Here is a 12,996-nt window from a genome sequence, read left to right as displayed (position 1 = left end):
AGTCAAAAAGCCGAATAAAAAAATCTCGAAAAAAAAATATCGAATTGAAAATCTCGAAAAAAAAAATCTCTAATTTTTTTTAATACGTTTTTATTTCGAAATGGGGGGGTTTCCCCCCAACCCCCTTTTTTTCATTTTTTTTTATTTTACCCTTTTTTTAAACTTACCTGAACCCACAAATACATATAAATAAATAAATAAATAATTCGAGATTTTTTTTTTTCGAGATTTTCAATTCGAGATTTTTGCAATTCGAGATTTTTTTTTCGCTTTTTTGACCGACCACCGTTTCAGCCTTTCATAAGTGAGCATGTTCTCTCAGGACATTACCCATAAGGCTACTGCCTGAAGAGTAAAAGACTCCTGATTAACAGATTGTGTCCTTCTGGGCCACCTCAATTGTGTCTTCAAAATTGACTAATTTCATCATATTCTGGCACACTCTTGTGATTTGTCTTGGGAGGACAGCTCAGCAGCAACACGGAGCAACACAGGTTCGATCCCCGGTCCGCACTTAGAAACCTCTGGTTATTAAACGCATTATAAACAACCAATCATATCATATCATTAGTCAATGATAGCATACAGACATTGCTCAAGTGGCAAGGTATGATACATGCCACAGGCAGCAGAGATGGACTGGCATGTACTGCAATATGGGCATCCCCAGACAGATTGGGGCATCCAAACAGTTGGTATGTTCCAGTTGCCATCACATGTCATACATTCAACCTGTCGATGAAAAGGAGGTCCTGTGGGACCATGACTGTCTGCATTTTATGTTTTTCTCTGTCAAGCACCCCCTGTCACAGGGCAGATATGAAAATGTTTTCCCTCAGAAATTTGTCAATATAAACCAAATTGATTGACTTACTAAGCCATGTCCATAATAAACACAATGTGTTGGACAATCAGAATTGTCGTTTTCTTGTCCCAGGGCAATTCCTAGATGGAATAAAATAGGGCAAATCCCTCTGACCTGTCATTTCCACTTCCTGGATATGGTGAGTGGCAGGCTAGTGGACCGGGTAACTGAAATTGCCTCCCGATTCACAAGGCGGCAGAAGAGGGCCGGCGGCTTTGCAACAGCACCATGATGAGAAAAGGTTAGTGCCTTCTACTACAGATGCCAGATGACTGCATTTGGTGAAGTACTGATGATGTTCAGGGCCAGTGAACAATATGGCAATTTTAGGCAGTTGCCTAGAGCTCCACTAACAGACAGGCACCAGTGGGACACAGACACCTCAAATCTGACCACATTCTAAGGTTTAAAGCCCCAAAATGAAAGTTCCTCTATCCTTACCCCCATTCTCCCGCCACCTGGTTGTGGTAAAAGTGATCAGGGTGTGAGAGGATGGGGATGCACTACAGAGGCTTTTACGCAAAGTCGTTTTGTAGGCCTGGGACAAGTAGCATGACTGGAGATGTGCAGTGGTCCAACAGTACCATGTATGGGGCATGGCGCCCTATGTGCATGGCTTTTTGGGTCTAGTAGGGAACACTGTGGCTCAATCCAGGAAGTGGTGGGGGTTCAGAGGGCAATGCATTACTGATGCACCTTCAATGGCAGGAGCCCTGGGCAAGAAGGCCGATGGGAAGGCAAAACTATTGCCTAGAAAATACTTGGTAGCCGTGCAGTTCTTTAAACAATAATACCAAGCTGTATTTCTCCTGCATCTAAGGACGGTATAGATAGTATGTTTAAACAAGTATCTAAAAACGCACAATTATTGATCTCAGAAAGAAGAGGGGCTTAGTTTGCCCTGCGTGGATTTTACATAGGTCTCTGACGGGAGTAGTTAACTATCTGAGATATCTTACCAATGTAAAGCAACAGAGGGCTTTGTTGTCTGCTTCTGGGTCGTACTATGGGCTTGGTTGGATGGCATGACTTTGTGATGCTGTTAGATGAGCCATAGGAAAAAAACATTCTCTGCACTCCACTGATCGGTGAAAAAGAGTTATTATGTTCCTGCATAGTGAAACACCACAGAAAAACGGCAGAGTGAAAACTATCCTGTAACAAATAGCCTTGCGTTCCAACCCTGCCAGGGCTTCGACAGGCTGTCATTCCATTGTAAATCTCCAGCGTTCAATTTTAAAAGGATTGTGTGGAGGTCTGCATCACAGTATACAACAACATAGAGAAAGGACTGGTATACCACAGGCTGGTAGACTGGTTACTAAGTAGAGTGCCATTTTCGAAAGGTGATCTATGTGCACCTTTTGTCTGTTTCAATAGAACAAACAGCTACTTATAATCACAGCATTACCTTGTTGCAGGCAATCCTTACACTAAACAATGTCAAATTAATTATGCTTTAATGTGTGATATGATGCATACAATCTTACTCTAGCATCCGTCTACTAAAAATACGAGGTGGATCGTAATATTTCACGGGAGGTTACATCATGGAGAGCAGGCATATATATCAGCATTAAGTGCTCTAAAGAATAGTTGATCGAGAAGGTAGGAGTTTACTGGAACTGTGGAACCCTGCGCTGATCTGTTTTCTCTCGGTTGGCCAGTGTTATTTCCTGCAGCCTGTAGTTGAGGTTCCAGTGGGACAGAGCTCCTGAAGTCCCAGGGGTTATGACAGTGGAAAGTTGGTTTAGGAACCTCAGTTACAATGGTGCTGGATATGGCAGTTGCCAGTTGTTATAGTATTTCCATGGGTTGGGTCTCCAATAACTGCTGGACACTGTTATAAGCTTGAAGTTGGTCGATTGTAATGGTTTGTTGGTTTGATTACAATAGATGCCAAGGTATAGCAGACAGGAGTGTGTGCAGTTGCATATATACCATATACTATTTGCCTGTCAAGTGTGCCAACACGTGTTTCGGTTGATCGCCGTGAGCCCCGAAGATCGCTACACTCAGCCCCGCCGGGCTAGTCAGCTACATATACCCGGGACCTACCGAGGCCTATCTACTCATGTTGCACAACCTTTAGAAAGCATTGAGAAAGACCCAACCCATGCTAATACTATACCAGTTGTATACTAATTGATCTTTTCACAATTGACCTCGGAAGAATTGACCTCGGCAGAACTGACGTAATTTAGAAGGTCAATTAGGACAATTGGGAAACCGCCCGCACCCCCCCACCCAATCCAAAAACCCCTGAAACCCTCCACCCAATCCCCTTATATTATTTATAATCCAAAACCAACCCAATACATATATAAAACAACTAAAATAATATAAAGGTCAATTGTGCAGAAGGTCAATTAGGACCACTATAATTAGGTCAAATGTGCAAAAGGTCATTTGGAAAAGGTCAATTTGGGTAATACCACTATACCAACTGGCAACCGCCATATACAGTGCCATTGTAACTGAGGTTCTAAAACTACTTTCCGCTCTAAGGAATAGTTCCCATGCACTAGAAATAGCATAAGTGTGCAAATTGCAATATGTTACTGGTGGTTTGAAGCTCACCTCATAAATCTGCAAGGTACTGTAAATAAAATGCCAAATCAGGACTATAATCCAAAATGTATGATAGATATTGATGTCAATTTCCGATAAGAGGCCCAACCATATAGTAAAAGTAGGGCCAACCAAAGGCTAAATGAGGCGCTAGAGCACTAATATAGTCCATTGTCAAATAACAAACTACCAATAGTATAACCCAAACGGCAAGATAACAAAGCGCTAAGTGCATCAACAATACTTGATAATAACTGTAGAATCTAGAGATCTAACAGTAACAATAAAGTGCATAGTGCACCAAAGTGCATATATAATCATAACGTATTACTCTCTGGACCCTATGGCACAAAATATGAACTACTGTTGACTAAGTAAAGTGCTAGTGCATTACTAAAAACTGATGTCAAAATACACAGTAAAATTAATGCAATGTAAACAGCAAAATGGCAAAATGCAAAGTGCATCAAATGTGCACAAAAAGATATCTAAAAAAGTCCAAGAGTCACAATAAGGTGCATAACAGATCACACAATCCTTTTCTGTGATTCCTGTATGTTTACTGACAAGGAACCAAACACGTAATAAGGTGCATAATGCATCAAAAAAGTGCATAGAGAATGGATAATTTGGAGAAACTTAAAAGAAAGGAAACATGTAAGTGGAGGGAAGCGATGACGCTTCAGATCTATTTAGAAGTGAAACCATCCATAGAGGTCTTTGCATACTAACCATATCCACCGATGAAGAAATTGACCTGATGTTAATTAGCAAGTGGACTGAACACACACATGTATGTTCTTTTAAAATGATGGAAATATTGATCACATTTGCCAAACTGGATAGAATTACATTAATTAAGGATATTGCAAGTTTAGAAGATCTTTTTAATTCTCCGGTTGGTGATGAGTGCAAAAAAAGAACACTCCGTATGGAAGAAAATCTTGGAAGATAAAAATGAAACGAGATAAAATGTACTACACTTTAACCAGGAAATGTGATTAACCCATCAAAGACCAAGTCATGAAGTCCAAACCAAATCAGAACCAACCCAGAGTTGAACCAGATACTTCAAGGTCAGAAATAGATTTCTCGGATCAAGAGGCTAGCACTAGTACAAGGATGATTTTTTAGAGGAATTAAGACAACTGCATTTGGAGAACAAATTGGACAGAAAAAGGAAGTTAGACAAATCTGGGCGAGGACAGACAAGAGAAGAAGACGTAGAAGGAGAGGCAGAAGTTCCAGGAACACATGTCTCAAAATATCTGGCCACACGCACTGGGAGGGGGCAAAGAGGGAGGAGGAGGGTTTGGCCAAACATGAGGAAATAATGATTTATAACATCTCAAATAGGATTATAACGTCAGTTGAAGAGTCTGTATTAGGATTAGGCCTCTCTTTCTGATTGGTGAGTACTTTTAATTACATCAATGCTTGTATTGACATGTTTAAGTTTTTAACGGATGGTAAAACGGAATACATCTATAATTCCAAGTTACCATTAAGGCTCCCAATGACAATAGAGGTACAAGGGAGATTAACCCTTTGAGTGTGAATGATGCTTCCTCGCTGGTGTGCTTAGAAACACTGGGGTATAATATTGATTATGGTGAAAACCTTATGGGTGTAGAAATCTCTTCCCCTTTCGATCTACCCACTGACTTCACTACTAATGAGGATTAGCAAGTCAAATCCAGGTTTTGTCCAGTTCTGGCATATAGTGCCATTGATGTCTTTGAGGAATTGGCCCTAGCAGATTTTAAAGAGTTGTCTGGACACGGGTCGATGTCCAATCAGGGTGCAGGGGTGGGGAGGGAGGCGGGCGGGAACCAGGAATCACAGAGGAACTGATGCCCCCATACCGTGAGGCTGCATCAAGCAGAGGCTATCCCAGCAACCAAAAAATATACTTTCAGTCTCTCACTCAGAGTGCGAGCACTGGGACATTGTTTCTACACTCACCGCAGGTCAGAATGCTGTTGTTGTAAGGCTAAGGTATAGTGATGACCCGTTTTAATTTTGGGAAGAACGCCTGCAAACTATTGGACTATTTGTCCATACCTAACTGTAATAACCTTAACCTGAAACTGACTGTCACCATCAACTCACAAGCATTAGAGTTTTTAGATGTTTGTTTTGAATTAATTGATGTCAAACTGGTGAGCCAGCTATATCGGAAACCTACGAGTGTGAAGAGTATATTACATGCTAAAAGCATTCACCCACAATCTCTCATTAAAAGTACACCATTTGGAGAGTTTGTTAGTCAGGTCTAGCTGCTCAAGAGATATGTTATGCATGAAGCACAAAAGATGAGTAATCGTTTTAATTGTAGGGGTTACTCTAAGAAAGTCATCACTAATGCATTTGATCAAGTGCACGAACTCGAACAATTTACTTAAAGATTCTAAACATTAAAAAACTGCTAAAGGTGAACATATCAGATTTATCACCAAATAGAGCACACAGGCTGCCAATGTAAGGAAGATCTTACAAAAACATTGGGTTATGTTACAATCTGATCGAGATATAGTTAAAGTTGTTTGGTCTCATCCTTCAGTGACTTCTTCCAAAGAGCCCAGCATGAAAAACATCTTGCCACCCAGTATGATAAAACTTGTAACTATCAATATTTGCTATTGACTTACACGACACAAGACAGTACATGGGTTCTTTAGCTGTGGTAATTGAAAATTAATGCAATTTGTTAACCTGCACCTCTTACTTTGAATATGCCCAAAGAGTGTAATGGAAGACCAAGCATGAAATCACCTGTTCATGCAAATTTGTGGTGTATTTGATACTCTGTCTGTGCAAAATGGCTTACATAGGTTCCACCATATGTAGTCTTAAGGTCTGGATACTTCAGTATTACAGTGTGATTACAGATCATTAAGGCACTTTATATATATCTTAGTATGTACCTTTATGAAGCACTGTGCAATTTGTTCCAGGATTGGTTGCTTGAAATTGGACATACAGGATACAGAGAACAGGAATGTATGATCTATTATGTACTTTGTTGATGCACTATGCACCTTATTACATGATTGGTTCATGTAATAAGCATATAATGAGTGAACATATAGGATTCAGAAAATAGAATTACATGATCTATTATGCACTTTATTATCGTGACTGTTGGACTTTTTTAGAGATCTCTTTGAGTACATTTGATGCACTTTGCATTTTGCCATTTTGCTATTTACAATGAATTAATTATATTATTGTCTTTTGAGATCTGTTTTTAGTAATACACTTGAGCTCAAATTTCCTGGTGAAAGTGTAGTCAATTTTATCTCGTTTGCATTCATTACCATCTGGAGGATTGAAAAGATCTTCTTCTAAGCTGTCAATATCCTTAATTAATGTAATTCAATACAGTTCTGCAATATTGATCATGTTTCCATCATTTTAAAAGAACATGCAATTGGTTGTTCAGTCCACTCATTAATTAACATTGGGTCAATTTCATCATCGGTGGGTATGGTTAGTATGCAAAGACCTCTAGGAATCCGTTTCAACTCTACATACATCTGAAGTGTTATTGCTTCCGAGCACTTACTTGTTTCCTTTCTTTTAAGTGCTTCCAAAATTATCCATTCTCTATGCACTTTGTTGATGTATTATGCACTTTATTACGTGACTGGTTCCTTGTGAGTGAACATACAGGAATCAGTGTGGCAAAACAACTTCCGTGGGAACTGGTAGCCCATAGATGAATATCTGTTTCTAAACCATCAATCAGCCCCATGCCTCTTGTGAGGAATTCAACCATCTGCACGGTGGGTGTGCGCCCACCTGGGCTTTTTTTAAATTGTAACTGAATTCAATGATGGTAGCCTCCAGAAAATGTTTGGGGCTTATCAGCACACATTTTCCTATGCTCATCACATGGCATACACATAGACCCCTATACTTTGGGTGGACACAGCCAACAGGCAGAACCCCCCCCCCCGACCCCCTATCATATTTAGTTGGAATATGACAGCCAAGAGTACATCAGGGCATTTCAGAAGGGAAAGTCAAAACCTTCCTCCTGCCATGGCCAGACTAATTAACTAACAAAGACTCCATGGATCTGCCCTTTACTTTGTTAGCTGCTGGTTTCAGACTTGCTTACTAATCAGAGTTAATTCAAACAAGCATGGCGGGAGGCCTGGAAGCAGGACTAACAAAGGACAGGAAAACCCCAACAACCTTTGATATGCACTGTGTCAACCTGAAGCCAGCTCCTGCCGCTCAGTAACAAGGGCCTGTCATGTCTGGGGCTATGAATTTACAATAGTCATCCCCGCAGGGGTACCCCATTCAGAAGGTACAAGTATGTGGTTTGGCGGCGAACAAAAGTAAGGTTTAGCCACATCTTCAAGGGAGGCCTGCCACTTTAATCAGGAACCACAGAGAGGTCAATTAACCAGCGATACCCTTTAATCCACAACAGAGAGGAAGATGGGTTGGACTTAGTATTACATGTTTTCACCCATTTACCCTTTCTGTTTCAAAGCACTCTGGTTATGACCTCATGCATACAGGAGATTGTTGGTGTGGACCCACGATTGGTTCATTAAGGTAGTCCAAGCCTACACCAATCACTGTGGCCCATTTGGCTTTAAAAGAGGGCTGAGACCCTCTTTTGTGCAGATCATCTGAAGACCTTGCAAGGAGTAACAAGAATAACTCATTTGGAATCAGGCTGAAGGTACAGTCTGCCTTACAGTTTCTGCTAGTGAACAAAGGGAGATACTTAATCCAGCAGCTCCACAACCAGTACCCAGCCAGCTCAAAACATGCCCTGCTAGGCTCTGGAAGCAAGCTACCTTGGTCAAAATGCCAGAAAGTCTGTTAACCAAACCCAGGACAAGGCCACTGCCTGAAACACTTCCCTCCGCTTTGGGCCATCAGTCCTAAAGGACGACAGGAGCCCAGTGAAGAAGCTAGGAGGAGTGCATCGACAAGCATAAACCAGCATCCACCTTAAAGGACATTTCTGATCTAGTCGAGCCCCTCGAGCTACAACCGACTGCACCACTTACTTTTGTTACACTGCAGTCACTAACGTCATCTGAGGTGCCTCGACCAGTGCTTCAGACCTGCCAAACAGCACTGAAACAACGATTCCTCACCTCGAGGCACCATGTGTGTAGGCCAGCCTGCAGCCATCTTTCCAGCCTAGCTTGCTGAACTGCTTGCCGCCTGATACCCACCTGCCTCCTGTCTTGAACTCTGTCGCAGAATCTGCAAAGGGCCCTGAAACTGGCTCAACGCTTTCCAGCATCAAGAACTTCTACAAGCACAAGGTACATTATGTTCTGTACCACTGTTCATTCTCCGAAGGCCTCTAGTGACATTTTACAACCCATTGCTCCCTTTTTCGTTGAGACCATATATCCTCAATCTACTGTGATTAATTACTTCACCGACTACCCTCCTGTACATATCCAGAGTGCATCCCTTTAACTTCTTGGAACTGTTTGCCGTCTGCATTCCTTTACAGGGTGGGTTGTATTTTTTAGGGAGCTAGAACTGTCTGTTGTGATAATAATAAAGTCATTGCGATATTCTTAAACAACCTTTACTGGACAGTCCCTTTTATCATTGGGTAATAATTGTATTGTAGCTAGCCTAGAATGGCAAAGTACATGGAACAGTGAACGAGAACCCAAAAGGCAGTGCTGAGCTGATGAAGCACTGGCATGACCAGAAGGCCAAAGTGACAGTCTATTCTCCAGGCCAGTGGGTGTGGATTATGGAGCCTGTCAAACCCAGAGCCCTTCAGGACAAGTGGACTGGGCCTTACTGTGTGATGGAAAACATCAGTGAGGTGAATTATCTCATTGACGTGAAAGGACCTAAACAGATGTACAGGATCTTTCATGTCAACTGGCTAAAACCCCATTAAAGCCGGGATGACTTGGTCATGGCATTAGTGACTGAAAGAGAGACTGAGGACGAGACTTATCCTCTCCCAGACCACTTGCACAATGAAGCCACAGAAGGGTCAGCTGAATGTGTCAACCTTGCAATAGACCTGTCGGAGCAGCAACTGACACACCGCACGGTTGCTGTTTACTGGCACAGTTTGCCAGTCTGTACTCACTGACTCCAGGTCATGCAGAATGGTGCACCCATGATGTGGACACTGGAGACAGTAATCCAGTAAAGAGTAGTATTCACTAGCAGTCTGATAAGGTCCGGGACACCATCACGGTGGACGTTTCCAAGGCATTGTCCCTAGGAGTTATTGAGCCATCTCACAGCCCGTGGGATAGCCCAGTGCTACTGGTCCCAAAGGAGACCAGTGGTGGAAGTCTGGAGTTCGCTTTTGTGTGGACTGCAGTGGACTCAATTTTGTCATGAAGACAGATGCTCACTCCATTCCTCGGTCAGATAAGCTCATTCACAAGCCTGGTGCTGCCAAGTACATGAGAAACTTTGACATCATGGTAGGGTACAGGCAGGTCACCTTGTCAGATGCAGCAAGAGAGCGGTCTGTTTTCTCAACCCCAGAACAACATTATCAGTTCACTGTCTGTGATGCCCTTCGGATTTAAGAGTGCCCTTACTGCTTTTCAGCGGATGGTTAACCGGGTTAATTCTGATCTAGAAAACTTCTGTGTCACCTATTTAGACAACATTGTTCAGCCACACCTGGAAGAATCACTTATTCCACCTGAAGCTTTAGGTGCTGCAGAATGCAGGTCTGACTATCAAGGCCACAGAGTGCCAGATAGCACAGGGCACCGTGACTTACCAAGGTCGCCTGGTCGTGGAGGTAGGAAACAACCTCTCAAAGTGAAGGTGCAGGTGAAAGCAGTTCTCGGTTTCACTAGGAACCATCAGTTCATCAAGGGGTATGGTACCCTTGCCATGACACTGAATGATATAACTTCCAAGAAAATGTAGAAGAAGGTAACTTGGACCCCTGATTGTCAAACCTCATTGGCACACCCACTCCCTCCTTTCCGGTAGCTCTCTGGCCGGCCTCTCTTGGCCCTCTTCCTGCTCCCACCTGTAAGGCTAAAAACCTTGGGGTCATCTTTGACTCCACACTCTCCTTCTTCCCTCACATCTCTGAGGTCTCTAAGAAGTCACACTACCAGCTGCACCTCCTCAGAGGTATTCTTCCTTTCCTATCCTTCCAGCAGAAGCTCACTGTCTCCAGAGCTCTGGTTCTCTCTAGGCTGGACTATTGCAACAGCCTCTTTCTAAATCTGCTTGCTTCTACTCTCTGCCCTCTGCAACTCATCCAGAACAGGACTGCAAGACTTATCCTTGGCCTCAAGCCCAGGGATCGTATCTCTCCATGACTGAAATCTCTGCACTGGCTCCCAGTGGCTGCGAGGATTAAGTTAAAAACCAGCTGCATCGTCCACAAGGCCTTCTGGGGCCTGGGGCCTCAATACCTTCAACTCTCTCTCCCTAAATATCTTCCTTCTCGAGCTCTCCGCTCATTCACCTCCAACTCCCTCAGAGTCAGTCGCTTCTCTATGCAACGAGTTGGTGGTAGATCTCTTTGTTCGGCTGGTGCCTCCCTCTGGAATAACCTCCCTGCCTCCCTTAAACTTGAGGAGAACCATCTCCGGTTCCGGAAGCACCTCAAAACCTTTCTCTTTGCTTCTGCTTCTTCTCCTCCTCTCCTCTGCTGACCTCCTGGGTGTTACCGGAACTACACCGGCTACCTGGACACCCTCTGATCTCAGACCCTGGACCCTCCCCCGCCAGCTTCACACACCTGCACTGCCCACCTGGCAACCCCCGCACTTGGGACTGTTTCTATATCCCTACAGTCCCCCTCCCAGCCCTCAACACCTGATGTCTACACTTACCCATGCACTGCCACATAATGGCCGTTACTTACTTATTGTTTTACCTATTCCCATGTACTGCAGTGTCCCTTCCCCCTCCCAGGCACTTGCGTGATCTGAATGACACCTGGCCTAGTAAGATCGCTGTCTATCCTCCCTTTGTTCCTCTCCCTTGCCGCGTCGCACCTTGAAACACTTGTGTATAGGCGCGTTATAAATGCCATATCATATCATATCAAACCCACTTACAGGATTTAAAGGATGGATTGTGCAAGGCCCCAGTTCTGAAAGTGCCAGACTATGGTCCAGACAGAGGACTGTGATTTTTTGATTGTAGCAGTATTAGCCTAGCGCAACCCTCAATGCGTAGAGCAACCTGTCACCTACTATAGCAGGCGATTGACAAAAAGGGAAAGGTATTGGGTTGTCATTGAAAAAGAGGCCTATGTGGTCATCTGGGTGGTAAAGAAGCTTAAACCCTACATCTTTGGGTCGCACTTTACGATCCAGACAGGCCACCGGCCTCTTTGATAGTTAATGACCATGCAAAGGGAGAACCCTAAGCTTTTGCGTTGGCCCATATCCCTAGATGGAATAGATATTAACATCCAACACAAGCGGGAATTTGGCCTTGATGATGAACCAGAGCCTCAGTAGGGTAGCGGTTAACATGTTGAGGTTGGGGGGCATGTGAGGAATTTCACCAATCTGTTCAGATCCCTTCTGTTGTACTAGAGGTGGGACAAATCAACTTCCTGGGCACCAGTGGTCCAGGGATGAATATCGGTTTCTAAATGATCAATCTGCCCCACACCTCTAGTACACAAGAAGGGATCCGATTGGAAACACAAGCAAATTATAAAGCTCCTTGTCCAATTTCGGAAATGTGGATGTAATGGCAGGCTTATCTCTGCAAGGTCTTGGATCGTGGGTTAGTTTTAACACCGCGAAAATACAATTATTACCCAATGATAAAAGGGACAGTCCAGTCAAGGTTGCATAAACATATCTACTTTATTATTATCACAACACACAGTTCTAGCACACTACAAAATACAACCCACCCTGTTAAGGGATGCAGAGGGAAGACAGTTTCAAGAAGGAAACAGGATGCACTCTGGATACTGACACGAGGGTAGTTGGTAAAGTAATTAATCACAATAGTTCAAGAATACTTGGTTTCAACACTAAGAGAGCGATGGGTCTTAAAATTCCGATAGGGGCCTTCGGAGAAGGACCAGGGGGACAGAACCACAAAGTACCTTTTGCTTGTAGAATTTCTCGGTGCTTGACAATGCAGAGATGGTTTCAGGGTGTTTTGCAGCTTCTGCAACAGAGTTCAATATGGGAGACAGCTGCGGGCATCAGGCCGCAGGCAGTTCAGCGAGTGAGGCTGGATGGGTGGCTGCAGGCTGGCCTACACGGCCGATCTGGGTCAGGAATTGTGTCTCAGTGCTGGTTAACGGGTCTGAAGCACTCGTCGAGGCATCTCGGATGACGTTGGTGACTGCAGCATGACAACAGTCAGTGATGCAGTTGGTTGCAGCTCAAGGTGCTCGACTGGCTCGAGAAGGTCCTTTAAGGAAAACAGTGCTTGATCCTTGTCGATGCACTCCTCCTCGCTTTGTCTCTGGGATTGTGTCGTACTTTGAGGTGGATGGCCAAGGCTGAGGAGAGTGTTGCAGGCAATGGCCTTGCCCTTGGTTTACTTCAGAGACTCTCTGGCACTTCCCACCTAGGAAGCTTGCT

General features: G+C 43.7%; 1 protein-coding gene across 1 annotated transcript in view; it reads left to right on the top strand.

The window, feature by feature from the left end:
* CHRNA4 (cholinergic receptor nicotinic alpha 4 subunit) overlaps window positions 1-12,996 on the top strand; it is a 691,740-nt gene that overhangs the window by 496,552 nt on the left and 182,192 nt on the right. The window lies entirely within an intron of this gene.

The sequence above is a fragment of the Ambystoma mexicanum genome, chromosome 3p, assembly GCF_040938575.1.
Source record: "Ambystoma mexicanum isolate Mex_15411 chromosome 3p, UKY_AmexF1_1, whole genome shotgun sequence".
NCBI classification, from domain to species: domain Eukaryota; kingdom Metazoa; phylum Chordata; class Amphibia; order Caudata; family Ambystomatidae; genus Ambystoma; species Ambystoma mexicanum.
This window is presented reverse-complemented; position numbering and strand designations above follow the sequence as displayed.